Source organism: Hyla sarda, chromosome 2 (assembly GCF_029499605.1).
Source record: "Hyla sarda isolate aHylSar1 chromosome 2, aHylSar1.hap1, whole genome shotgun sequence".
Lineage (NCBI taxonomy): Eukaryota > Metazoa > Chordata > Amphibia > Anura > Hylidae > Hyla > Hyla sarda.
In genome coordinates, this window is record NC_079190.1 from 197347840 (window position 1) to 197361817 (window position 13978).

General features: G+C 40.7%; 1 long non-coding RNA gene across 2 annotated transcripts in view; it reads left to right on the forward strand.

The window, feature by feature from the left end:
• LOC130355671 (uncharacterized) overlaps window positions 1-13978 on the forward strand; it is a 118611-nt gene that overhangs the window by 16382 nt on the left and 88251 nt on the right. The gene's annotated exons all lie outside the window — the stretch shown is intronic.

Genomic DNA, 13978 nt, shown 5'->3' on the forward strand with positions numbered 1-13978 from the left:
GAGACGGGAGGAGATGCAGGGGGACGCTGTGCGCGCAGTGCATAAATAAAAAAATCACAGTAAAATCCCGTGGCACCACGGGCAGTGCTGAACGGCACACACGTGTGCCGCGGCACCGCGGTTGGGAATCACTGATCTAGACATTCACACATCTGTGTTAGAAAATCATCCATTATATTATTATCTTTCCCATACATTTGGATGTCTAGTTGGTGACTCTATGTCTATGAGAATCAAGGTTTTAATTACTTATATGTGTCACCCATATTAAATTATGGCTCCATACGTCAAGTTGTGGGTTTGAGACCAGTTATTGACAGTTAACCCTTAATGGTAATGATGCTAATTGCTTATGCAATAGCACCCCCTAGCGGATGGGTAGGTGACATTACACCAACAGGAAAGGCATTATGGGTGATATGCTCAATGCATTCTGGGTATTATAGTGATGTCATAGTCATTATCATATGTACACGCCCAACCTACATTCATTGGGGCATTCCAATTTAGGAGGGTATGTCTAACTAATTGAAAAGTCTGGTAAACCAGATGTTAGGGAACTGTGAACTGTGGACTGTGCTGTAGTCTGGGCTCTAGAGCACACAAAGGCAAAGAGGTCTTCCACTGAAAGAGGTCCACAAGATGGAAGACATGAAAGCCATGTGAGATCCCAGAAGCCGGACTGCTCACACGGTACCAGACCAATGGCTATCCATGACGATGAGATGGGCCGTTCAGTGTTTATAAGAGCCGAAGCGAGGTTCTTACATAGACTTGGTAAGAGACACAAAAATGGTATTCCATTTAATTAAGACAAATTTGGATAATGTGGATGGAATTATACCATTTACATTGACGAATAAATTAATTAAATAAAATAATTAATTAATTACAGAACTGGCGAATTTATTTGTTGGCTGAGTGCTCACTATCACGGACGGCAGAATTGTGGCAAATTTATAGGTTAAGCGCTTGTCACCATTAACCGCAGAATTGTGGTAGATTTATTTGTGTGTTAAGTGCTAATGACTTTTGACCACAGAAATTTGGTAAATCTATGCTCTTGGGGATGATTATTTAATATTACTAATTGTAGAATTGTAGTATATCAGGGTATTTGCCGTCTACTGTAGCTGACCACAGAATAGGGGTAGCTCGATCCTAGGTTTACTGACAAATCATAGAGAGATGGCTCCAAAACCTAGAAAGTCGACTAGCCCAGTCAAGGATAAGACAGCAAAGATGGATAAATATTTTGCCTGACCAGGTGAAGAATGAAAACCTGGACAAGGGAAAAGTGGTGCTTTGAAGGAAACAATATTAGAAAGGGATAAGGAGTCAGGAAAAGCAATCCCAGGTACCACTCTGGAGACAATGCTGGAGGCCATAAATAAATGTAATGGGTCTATAGAGTCATTGGCAAATCAGGTAGGAGTGATTGGAGGGGATATAATAACGATTAGGGACGACTTGAAAAATATTAAGGAGAAATTTTCAGAAATGGAGGAAAGGATTTCTTCAGTAGAGAATGAAGTACAAGCAGTTAAAGCTCAGACAACTAAAATATAAAAAGAGAACAAAACCCTGGCCTAGAAAGTAATAGATATGGAGGACCGCTCCAGAAGGAGTAATTTAAGAATAGTAGGGATCATAGAAGGGGCAGAGGGAAACGATCTAACAGGTTTCCTAAGGCGGTGGATGTTCACAATATGTGAGGGAAAAAACTTTTCACCTTTTTTCCACATCAAAAGGGCACACAGAATACCTAGTCAGATCAAACAAGGCAGTAAATATCCAAGGGCAATTATTGTGAAACTGTTAAATGCAAGAGACAGAGATACCTTTATGCAGATTACAAGGGGGAAAAAAGAAATAATGTTTGAAAACAAAAAGGTGATGATTTTTACCGACTACGCAACAGAAACTCGGAGGAAGAGAGAGCTGTTTAAAACAGTAAAAAGAAGGTTAAATCAAAACGGAGTAAAATTTTCACTGTTATTTCCAGCAAGAATGCGTGTAAGGTATAATGAGCAAACTCTCTTTTTCAGTAATGTAGATGAAGCAACAGAATGGATGGATCAGCAGGGCTTACAAAAGGTAGTAATAGAGTAAATTTAGAGGAGGTTGAGGATCAGGAAACATGCTTGGCATGAGGATTGCCAAGAATTGGGGTAAGCCATAAAGGGGGGGGGGGGAGGGAAGCACCTTTCTTCCTTTTTTTTTTTTTTTTTTCTCACTTTTGTCCACTTCCATACCTCCATACTTCCACCTTCTCTTTTCTCTCTACTGAGAGAAGGGGGGAAAAGGAAGAACTAAAAGGATAAAATTATACAGTTGGGTACACGGTTGATAGCGTGGAATATTAGGGGATTAGAAGATAAGGTAAAAAAAAAGTTGCAGTTATGGAAGTTATAAAGAATCACTTACCGGGAGTAGTAGGATTAATAGAAACCCACCTAACGCAGGAAACAATAGGGGTGTTAAAAAGAAATTGGTGGTCGTATAGTTATCACACATGTTTTACGTCACAATCAAGAGGAGTGTCTGTTTTAATTCACAGAAACATTAAATGGGAATTGTACGGCAAATGTATAGATAAATACGGAAGATATGTAGTTTTGCACGGAAATTTAGAGGGTCTAACCTGTATAATTGCGTTTGTATATATACCCCTCCATTTACGCACAGGGTGTTAGAAGAGATATTAGAATTTTCTGGGGAGAAAAATAATTGCCCCATCTTTATACAGGGTGATCTTAATTCAGTAATGGAAGAAGAAATAGATAGGTTAAGGGGTAAAAATTGTGTTGTAAGAGGTGTGATTAATAGATATGTGGAGAGTTAAAAATCCAGCAAAAATAATTTACTCCTGTTTGAACAAAACATGTCAAACACTATCAAGAATAGACATGTGCCTAGCAAATAAAGATGGATCCCCTAAGATAGGAAAAATAAGATATTTTGCTCACTGTGTCTCAGACCACACCCCAATAGAAATTAATATTATATCAGAAATAAATGGGATGAAAAAAATAAACCCCTATTGGTTGGAATTAATAGACATAAAAAAGATAGAGGAGCATATGGAGGAATTTTTCCTATTTAATTGGGGTACAATATCAGAACAGATGGTATGGGGGGAAATCCTTTTATAGGAGAGAAGTGATGTGGGCCATCTCCAGAAAAAAGAAAGAGTTTAGAGAAAAAGAGCAGGGGCTGATATCAGAGGTGTTAAAAGTGGAAGAAAGATACATAATGGACCCTGCTAACATAGAGAAGCAAGAAACATAGAAAGATAATCAAAATAAATAAAATATGTATTTAGAAGAAAAAAGTAAGAATAAATTAAAATTTTTGGGACAACAAAAAATAAGGGAGTCAGGAAAACCTAATAAAAGGCTCATGAACATAATACAGAATCAACAAGGCAAATCTCATATTAATGAAATAAAAAGTGGTACAGGGAAAGTATGTAGGGACCCGGACGAAATCAGAGAAGAATTTGTAAAATACTATAAAAAAATATACACATCAGAGATCAAACACCCCAAAGAAATAATTGTTAAATATTTGGACGATATAAAGATGCCCAGACTTTCAAAACAACAAGAGAAAGAAACGGGGGGACCAATGACCCTTAGGGAGTTAGAAGAAGCTTTAAACAAGATCAAAGGGAACACGAGTCACGAGGGACGGGTTCCCGTTTGAAATATAGGCAATTTAGGAGAATCCTTATCCCAGCTCTGCTTAGAACTATAAATAGTTCTTTAAAAACAGGAACCTTACCCGAAACAATTGAAGAAGCAGAAATAATATTACTGTTGAAACCGAATAAAGATAAGAAAGAAATGGAATCATATCGTCCAATATCATTATTGGACATGGACGTAAAGATCATGGCGAAGGCTCTGGCATTGCGTTTGGAAAAAAAGGTAGGGGAACTGGTGCATAAAGATCAATGCGGATTTATCCCAGGTAGGATGACCAAGCATAACATCTACAGGACCCTTACCGGAGTACAGTCGGTGGAGGGAAGAGAGGGAACCCACTCCATCCTGTCACTTGATGCAAGTAAAGCATTTGACAGGGTGGAGTGGAAGTTCCTATGGGGAGTACTGGAAAAATATGGGTTTCAGAAGGATTATATAGAAATGATCAAGATGCTTTATTTGGCAAATGATGCGTATTCCTTTTCTTTGCATCAATGAATCTGTTGATATTAAAGTTTGAGCCCAAACATTTTGCATAAAATTCACAACGTGTATGTGTAAAGTTTTAACAAATTATTTGTTTGTGTCCCCATGTAAAGTTTTAACAAATGATGTATTGGTATCCCCACAAGTTTTTTTAATGGCACTTTGTGATTTAATATCTTAGGTTGACTGCATTTAACAGAAATAGAGATGATGTGAGATTGTCCCACAGCTCTGTTATATCAATGGAACCTAAACCAGATAAGTGATCACAGGGTCACAAGGATGATTTTGCCACTTGTATTGATGGCCACTAAATCACTAGATAACATGTTTGAATATTGACTAACCAGATTTGCCATCACCAGAAATTACCACTGGATCATCACCAGGATTACAGCATAAATTTGTTTATAAAATACTGCAGTTGATTCTGGTTTAATAGGTAACAAATTATATACCTTGCGGCAATGTTTTGTTAGTATGCTACCAAAAGATACATTGCACAGTACTTACATAGTATTGGGAAGCAGATTGCTTTTTCATAACTTTGCTTTATAAATCTATAAACATAGATACAACATAACACAAACAATTCCCTTTCTTTCTATCCAGCAGTCCAGCAGCCGATAAGTGTATATGGACAAGTCTCGGCAGTAAAGGAGGGGGATGAAAGGGTGGAGGATGACATTCTGATTCCTGAATGCAGGCAAAAGAGGGTAGTGTCTTGGCACCAGGGTAGCAAGTGGCAGGAGGTTTTTAAATATACTGAGCAGTGTAGAGACCCATACACAGAGCAACAGGTGGTGCTCAAACGTTGAGAAAACAGATGCAAAAATGAAACGTAGCACTCACCCCAATGTTGCAAAAACTCTTGGATTCTTTATTTCAAAGACATCTGGGATAATTACACAGGAGCGGCAACAGCTCCGTTTCGTGGCTAAACACGCTTGGTCATGCCTCACCTTCACGTGAGGCGTGACCAAGCGGGTGGGTTTAGCCATGAAAACTGAGCCGTCACCGCTCCTCTGATTCCTCAGACATCAAATATTAAACTAAAAGATCTCTAAAAATCCACTGCAGAGATGGTAAATGGATCAATAGTATATTAAGTAGTGAAAAACACATTGGGTGATGGCATCCTGGAGGAACTAGCATACATAAACATATATATGGTCTAAAGGCTGCTTTACCACACCAGAATTATAAATAATTCATGGCCGGTTGAGGGATAAGAAGGATGGCTATTATAGATTTTGTAATGGGGTCCAAGGAGCGTCACGTTATGCTTCTGGTCATAAGGATATAGTCATACTTCTTTGTGGTTGTAGCTTGATTCAAAAAGTGTATGTAATGCAAAAGCCAGAATATCACAAAATATATGAAAATGCAAGGTATGGTAGTGTGGTATGAGAACAGTAGTGTATCCGCTTGGGCCACAAAAAATATGAAAGTACAAAAATATGATAGCATATTGTGAAAACAACAGTATTTTCACTTACACTTTAAACTACAGTACTACATACTATAGACTTATTTTAAGCAGATTCTAATGTTGAAATATCAAAGTGAATGTGTTGATGGACACTTTTCCTTAAACGTTCATACAGCACATTATTAGTTGAAGGATATGGATTTTTTTATTACCACATTACATCCATGTTTTTTCTGTAATTTTGAATCCGGCTTTATAGGTGAGTGTTGATATGTAAGTTAACTAGAGCACAAGTCCTCATGTGGGTCTACCATTAGACCGATCTCAAAATTCATAAGATTCCTCAAGGTGCATAGCAGGTAAGTACATCAGGTGACATATACATAAAGAGCAATTATTTAAAAGCTTTTTCACATACTTTAATAAAGTGTTATTCTTGATTATAGGGGATTCCAATGATACATCAGACTTTTAGACTTATTATAAATCCTTTGTTGGCATTATTGCGGCTGGTTCAATAATTCAGATTAGACCTCATGTTTATTAATGTACTACATCTGTGCAAACAACATGTCAAGCAGAGAGTTTATTGTAATTGCCTGAGCAAACAGAACCTGAAAGAAGCAATTTCCAGTTACAATGTGCTATGACAAGTAATGGGGTAATTGGCATTCTATCCTGATTACTTCCACCTTCTTTTTCATCAGGTCTATATTGTATATGATAGATAGATTTATAGAAAGTGAAGGTGTTTGATAATATAGTTAGCTGCTTTATAGGGTTAGTGATTAAATACAATAATCATTTTGTCTCACAGATCTTATTACTTTTAACATTATTTATTCATATGTGTAACACATGGAAGCAGAGTAGAATTCCATAACCAGAGAAGACAAAGTTCAGTGAAAACTATGAAATGGTATGAGAAGTAGAGAGAAATGTTGCATTAACCCCTTAAGTCAGTTTTGGCCTTGTGGACACAGCCGATTATCATTTTTTCTTTTTTTTCCCTCCTAACCTTTTAAAATGGCATAACTGTTATTCTTCCATCTACAGACCCATATGAGGGCTTGTATTTTGCAGGACCAATTGTACTTTTTACCATAAAATGTACAGCTCATCCCAAAAAAATTTTTTTTCGGAGGAATGTGGTGTTGCACATTTAATTTTTTATTTTTATGTAGTGCACTTTTTGGGTAAACTAAAAGGAAAACTTTATTCTGAGGATCAATACGATTTCAACAATACCGATAGATACATAGCTTTTGTGTTATTTTTTTACAGGATTGTCTGGGAGCTTGTTTATTTCTCTGTAGTCAATAGTTTTTATAGGTACAATTTTGGCTTAAATGGGATAGCAGATTGCCCTGTGGCAGGCACGGGGATCTAGGTTTTTGAGGCATGTGTTTGCCAAAGCTAAGATTTACATAGTTGTTGATCTTTAATGTAGACACAGGTCCATAAACTTCTATGAGGCAGATACCAACTTCACTATATTATGGGAAAATATTCTTTACTGACTCCAATATGGCAAGCAGAATCACTAGCAAAAACCTCTTAACTATCATATTGTAATTTAAGGTGGTCAAACAGTGGTCTTCTGACTTGCTGCCTTTTCATGGCAATGCTTTGGGTGATTCTGCTGTTTCTAACAGCCTTGGGCATCGGGGGCTGATCAGGGGCAATACAATTTATGTGTGACCAAAACATCTACAGTTTATGACAAAGAGAAGGGGATTTCTATGTCAGCCACTCAGTCCCCTGCAATGTAATTACAGGGTTCTTATATTTTACTACAGAAGCCAAGGGCCCACCAAAAGCTCGAGGTCTTTTATAAGCATCTTTCTTATGACTCAGGCACACTTTAAAGTCAATTATGTTTAAGTAAACATTAAAGGGGTACTTCGGTGGCCAATGTGTTTTTTCAGTTTCCACCTACCCATGCAGGTGAGTTTTTTTTTGTTATTTCTGGTCTTGTGCTTGCTCTTTGTTTGTCTTTCTTTTCCTTTCTTTGCACAAGTGTGTCCATATAGTGTAGCATCTATTTCCATTTTGCCTTTATTTTAGGAACTACAGCTCCCAGCATGCCTTGTAGCCTGTCTCTTCTTTCAGTGCCTTGCCCAACTTGTTTTGCGTTGCTGCCCAGCCCTGTTTGTGGCGGCTTTTTTCCCTTTACCATTCCCTTTCCCCGCCCTGCTCATTAGTATACTCATCCCACCCTCACTGTGTGTGGGGGGGGGGGGGGGGCAGAAGGGGTGGAAAGGCAGGAAGCAGACCAGTGCCCGCGGGTCACATATATTAGTTCCCTGATGTGTGGACAGCGTGCTGCGGATGACAATTCATTCATTCCCTGATGTGGGGACTGTGGGGTGAGAAGCTAACAGTGCATCCGTGGGGGGAATCATGATAGCGCTGCGGCTGACATGCTACTAATTCCCCCGCCATGGGGACTGTGCGCTCGCGGAGGGAATCATAATAGCCGATTCCCCTAATTCCCCCGCAGGAGCATGGTCCCCATGGCGGAAAGGGGTTACATGTCAGTCGCAGCGCTGATACAGGGTATTCAGTACATTGTAAGCTGGGCGCAGGGCTGGCTGAAAGCGGGAGGAGACATCCATCCTCCCGCAACAATTCAATGAATATTCATTATAGGGATGTGGAAAAGGGACGAAACCATTGCAGAAGAAAAAAGAACAGCAATGCCTGCAGCACTGACGTCTTGTCCACAACAGTGAACAAACATGGCCGCAGATGTGGACGACAATCAAAAGCAACCAGAAAACTACTGAACTTCAAACATATGCTGTGGACAGATGTATAACATGTAGATTACAAAAGTGCTCAACTCACTACAAACACGCTAGATAACCATAAAGCTGTGGTACCGGAGTGCCCCTTTAAGTAATCCCAGAGGCGTAGCGTGGGGGGTGCAGGGGGGGCCGGCCCCACCGGGCGCAACATCTGGAGGGGCGTGCTCGCACTCGCAGCTCTCTGCCCCTGTCTGGCTCACTCACTCTCTCTGCAGTGCTGGCTGTGCGAATCCGATCTGAGCCGCCGGGTTGCCGCCCACTGTGGAGGCAGTGGCGGATCCAGGGGGGGGCAATGGGTCAATTGCCCCCCCCCCCTCCCGAGATTGTTGCCCCTCTTCCTGAACTATCGCATGGTGGAGCGAGAGCTATCACACGCCGCGGCTGCTCCATTCCTGCAGTCAGTGAGAGCCAATCACAGCAGGACGGCGCGATGACATCACATCATCGCGCCGGCACCCGGAGATCACGTCCCCGTGGCTCTCACTGACTGCAGGAATGGAGCAGCCGCAGCGTGGGAGAAAGGTGACGGGAGTGAGAAAGGGGATGGGGGAGCAAATTATAAGTGAGAGGGGCAAATGATGAGTAAGGGGCACATGTCAGGGGGGCATTATATGTGGGGGCACATGACAGGACCCCCCCTGTCATGTGCCCCTCATATATAATACCCCGTGTCCTGTGCCCCTCACATATAATGCCCCCCCTGACATTTGCCCTTCACATATAATGCCCCCTGTCCTGCCCCCTCAGGGGGCATTATATGTGATGGGGCACAGGACAGGGGACATTATAAGTCAGGGTCACATGTCAGGGGGGATTTATATGTGGGGGCACATGACAGGGGGGCATTATATGTGAGGGTCACATGTCAGGGGGGCATTATATGTGGGGGCACATGACGGGGGCATTATATGTGAGGGGCACATGTCAGGGGGCAATATATGTGGGGGCACATGACAGGGGCCCCCTGTCATGTGCCCATATAATGCACATATAATGCCCCCCTGACATTTGCCGCTTACTTATAATACCCAAAGTCATGTGCCTTGGATCATCTCCAGGGTATGGTTCCATTTTGATGTTTAGTTTTTGTTCTTGATATTTTTTGTCGTTTACGATGGTTGTGAGACGACATATAATAGCATGGCCCATGCTAGGTTACTACATTTGTAGATTTATATTCATAGACCTGCTGAAAATGTGGAGAATGTGTAATGCATGTTCGCACTCAATAAAGTGTTTGAAAATAAACTTGTATTTAGATGCATTTTACATCAGTATTTTCATAGCAAACAATACATGTGCTTAGGGGGTAAGGGTTTCTTTAACTAATCTGGTGGAAGAGACTCGAGTGCTAAAATCCACGGGTTAGGGGGCGCAAATTACTTGCCTTGCCCAGGGTGCTAACAACCCACGCTACGCCACTGAGTAATCCAAAACATTAGCTAAACAATGACATAATTGATGAGATTGCTGTATAACAAAAAGTCAAATTTAGTTTAACAATGATTTTAAAAAATAGTTTTAAAACGACTCATAGAAAAAGTGGACTTGTTATTTCTATTGGATAATAACTGGAGTTGAGCAAGCTGGGCTACAGAAAGTTCAGTTTGTGGCGAATAAGTTCTGTGTGAACCAGTAATACAATACCCTTAAACCTCTTGCATAAAACAACAACCTAAGAGCTCTAAAGCCCTGTATAAAACTGATAGATGCTAGGCTATAAATGCTAGGTGACCTAGAAATGTATTCAAGTTGTTTTAAAGTGATTTTAAAGGGGTACTACACTGGCCAGCCTTCAAGCTAAGTTTGTAACATTTAGTTTTGAATGCTGTACACTCGCTGCAGGGGTTGGCCACGCCCCCTCGTTATGTCAGACTACACCCACCAATACAAGTCTATGGGAGGGGACGTAACGGCTGCCTTGCCCCCTTCCATAGACTTGCATTAAGGGGCATGGCTGACCCCTGCAGCACGCTTGCATAGCGTTCGGAACGGAAGGCTGGCCAGTGGAGTACCCCTTTAAGGCTAAGGTAATGTCAAAGTTACAGCAACATGTGTGACCCATGGTATCTAACTGCGTATTTAAAAATATACTGCACTTGAGATTATGCTTTTTAACCCCTTAACGACCACGTACGTAAATGTATGTCCTGGTTTGGCGGGTTCGCCGCACATTTTGGGGGTTCGCCACACATTTTATGGTAAAATTTGAGGTTTATTTACAAAGTACAATTGGTCATGCAAAAAACAAGCCCTTATATGGGTCTGTAGATGGAAATATAAAGGAGTTATGGATTTTAGAAGGCAAGGAGGAAAAAACGAAAACGCAAAAATAAAATTGGCCTGGTCCTTAAGGTGAAAATGGACTTGGTCCTTAGGGGGTTAAGTCCCCTTTCACACTATAAAGTTTACCCATTAAAAGATCAGTTTTAAACATTCGTTAGAAAAGTCTTAATAATGGATGAAAAAAACGGCAAATGCACAAATTTTTATTCTGTCACAAGAAGCGGGTAAATTATCGGCCGATAGGCTGGGTTCACACTACGTTTTTCAACTACGGTTCCCGCATACGTTTTCATTAGTGAAAACGTATGGAACGTTATTGAAAACGGTATACATGGGCAAAGCATTGCAAACCGTATGCACCCTGATGCATACGGTTGAGTACGGTTTGCTTGCAATACGTTTTTAAACAGTACTCCAAACCGTGTTTAACCACGGTTTTGACTCCAATTTTAAAACCGTATTGTAACCGCATACCTTTTTTTTTAACATGGACGTCAATGGGAAACGCACATGTATACGGTTCCATACGTCAAAACCTTATGCGTTTTTTCTTTGCATATGCGCACTTGCATCCTAAAGTCCCCACCCAAGACCCCTCCCATTAAAAATGGCACGAATTTTCAAAAACGTATGTTTTTTTTAAATAAAAACGGACGCAACAGTATGCACTTTTAAAAACAGTATACTGTTTAAAAACGCATACGGTTTACTTTTTTGCATACTGTTCCATCCGTTTTTTTCCCATACGGTTTTTGATAGAAAACATATGTGGGAACCGTAGTTGAAAAAGGTAGTGTGAACCCAGCCTTATTTTTAACATTGAAGTCTATGGCAAAAGGATGAGCATTTATGTCATCCGTTTGTACCTGGTTTATAATATCCGTTATTACTTCTGAGCATGCTCAGAAGAGGTGACATCAGCAGACTGCTGCAGTGCTGAGGGACTACTACTACTCCCATCATGGAACAGACTAGTTTCCATGATGGGTGTAGTAATTTCCAGGCTGTGAGAGTCTGCAGACAGCTGGGGAGGCTACATTAGTGGTTGTACTACTACCCCTATGATGGAACAGAGTCTGTTCCATGATGGGGGGTTGTAGTACAGGGTCTGAGGGATTGGCCGCACTGGGTCTCACTTCTGATGCCTGATGCGATCAGAAGTTATTAAGCAGGGGAGCGGGTGGCATGGTCCCCAACCCTGCGATGTATTGTGTGTTTTAACTTTCCTTTTTAAATCCCCCGTGGGGAGCCCTGAATGGCCCATACCGAGGAGCCATTCAGGGCTTTCCACTGGGTTTTTAAAATGAACATTGTGAGTGTCAGCGGGGGCCATATGTACAGGGTGGGCCATTTATATGGATACACCTTAATAAAATGGGAATTGTTGATGATATTAACTTCCTGTTTGTGGCACATTAGTATATGTGAGGGGGGAAACTTTTCAAGATGGGTGGTGACCATGGCGGCCATTTTGAAGTCGGACATTTTGAATCCAACTTTTGTTTTTTTAATAGGAAGAGGGTCAGGTGACACATTAAACTTATTGGGAATTTCACAAGAAATGCTTGGTTTTAACATAACTTTATTCTTTCATGAGTTATTTACAAGTTTCTGACCACTTATAAAATGTGTTCAATGTGCTGCCCATTGTGTTGGATTGTTAATGCAACCCTCTTCTCCCACTCTTCACACACTGATAGCAACACCACAGGAGAAATGCTAGCACAGGCTTCCAGTATCCGTAGTTTCAGGTGCTGCAGAATGGGCAAAACAAAAATTGGAACAGGACCCTCAGTTTACTCAGAAGATTTTGTTCAGTGATGAGGCAAACTTTTATGTGAATGGTGAAGTTAACAAACAAAACCACCGCTATTGGTCTGACACTAACCCACATTGGATAGATCCCTCCAAGACTGTTAGAACACAAAAATTGATGGTATGGTGTGGTATATTGGGTACAAAGATAGTGGGGCCATTCTTCATCAATGGAAACCTCAAGGCCACTGGATATGCGAAATTGCTACATGATGATGTGTTTCCCTTTTTATGCACTGAAGCTGGCACGTTCCCTGAGTTTTTCCAGCAAAATGGTGCACCACCGTGTCAGGTCCGAGCATTCCTAGATGAACAGTTTCCTGGAAAGTGGATTGGTCATCGTGGGCCAGTTGAATGGCCCCCAAGGTCTCCCGATCTGACCCCTTTAGACTTTTATCTTTGGGGTCATCTGAAGGCAATTGTCTATGCTGTGAAGATACGAGATGTGCAGCACCTGAAACTACGGAACTGTGAGTGTGCGAACAGTATAAATGCTATAAGTGTGTGTGTGTGTGTGTGTGTGTGGTATCAATGCTATGAGCATATGTACGTTAAAATGCTATGAGCATATGTGAGGTATAAATGCTAAGAGAACATGTGCAGAATACATGCTATAAGCGTATAAGCAGTATACATGCTATGAGCAGCATAAATGCTATTGGTGTACGTGTGTTATAAATGCTATTAGCGTGTCTGCTGTATAAAGCTCTGAGCGCATATGTGCAGTATAACTGCCGTGAGCGTGTGTGCGGTATAAATGCTATGAATGTATGTGCGGTACCAATGCTATGAGCAGTATTAATGCTATAAGTGTGTGTGCAGTATAATTGCTAGAGTGTATGTGTGATGTAAAACTATAAACGTATGTGCAGTATAAATTCTATGAGTTGTGTACAAAATAAATCCGATGAGTATACATGCAGTATATATGCAAGGAGCAGTATGAACACGTAAGCTATGAGCATATGTGCGCTATAAATGCTAAGAGTGTATGTACGATATATATGCTAAGAGCAGTATAACGTCTATGAGCATATGCTGAATGAATGCTAAAAGCATATGTGCGGTATACACTATGAGCGTATGTGCAGTATAATATTATGGTTATATGTGTTATATATGTGCAGAATAATGCTATGAGCGTATATGCATTATACGTGCTATGATCAGTATCAATACTATGGGGGATTCATCAACATCAGTGTATGGTAGAGCTTTTTTTACCCCTTTCTGCTGCGTGTATTTGTCATTTACCTGCGCAGAATTTACTAAACTTGTGTACTGGTCTCTGTGAATCATGTGCAGTAATAGAATCCAGCCCATCTCAGCTCTTGAAAAAAATATAAGGCAGGCTTGTACGTGTGCTCGGAGCTGGTGTATATTTGCGCAAGAAAATGACACTTGCGTCCTTTTTTTGCGCAAAAAAAGGCGCATTTAAT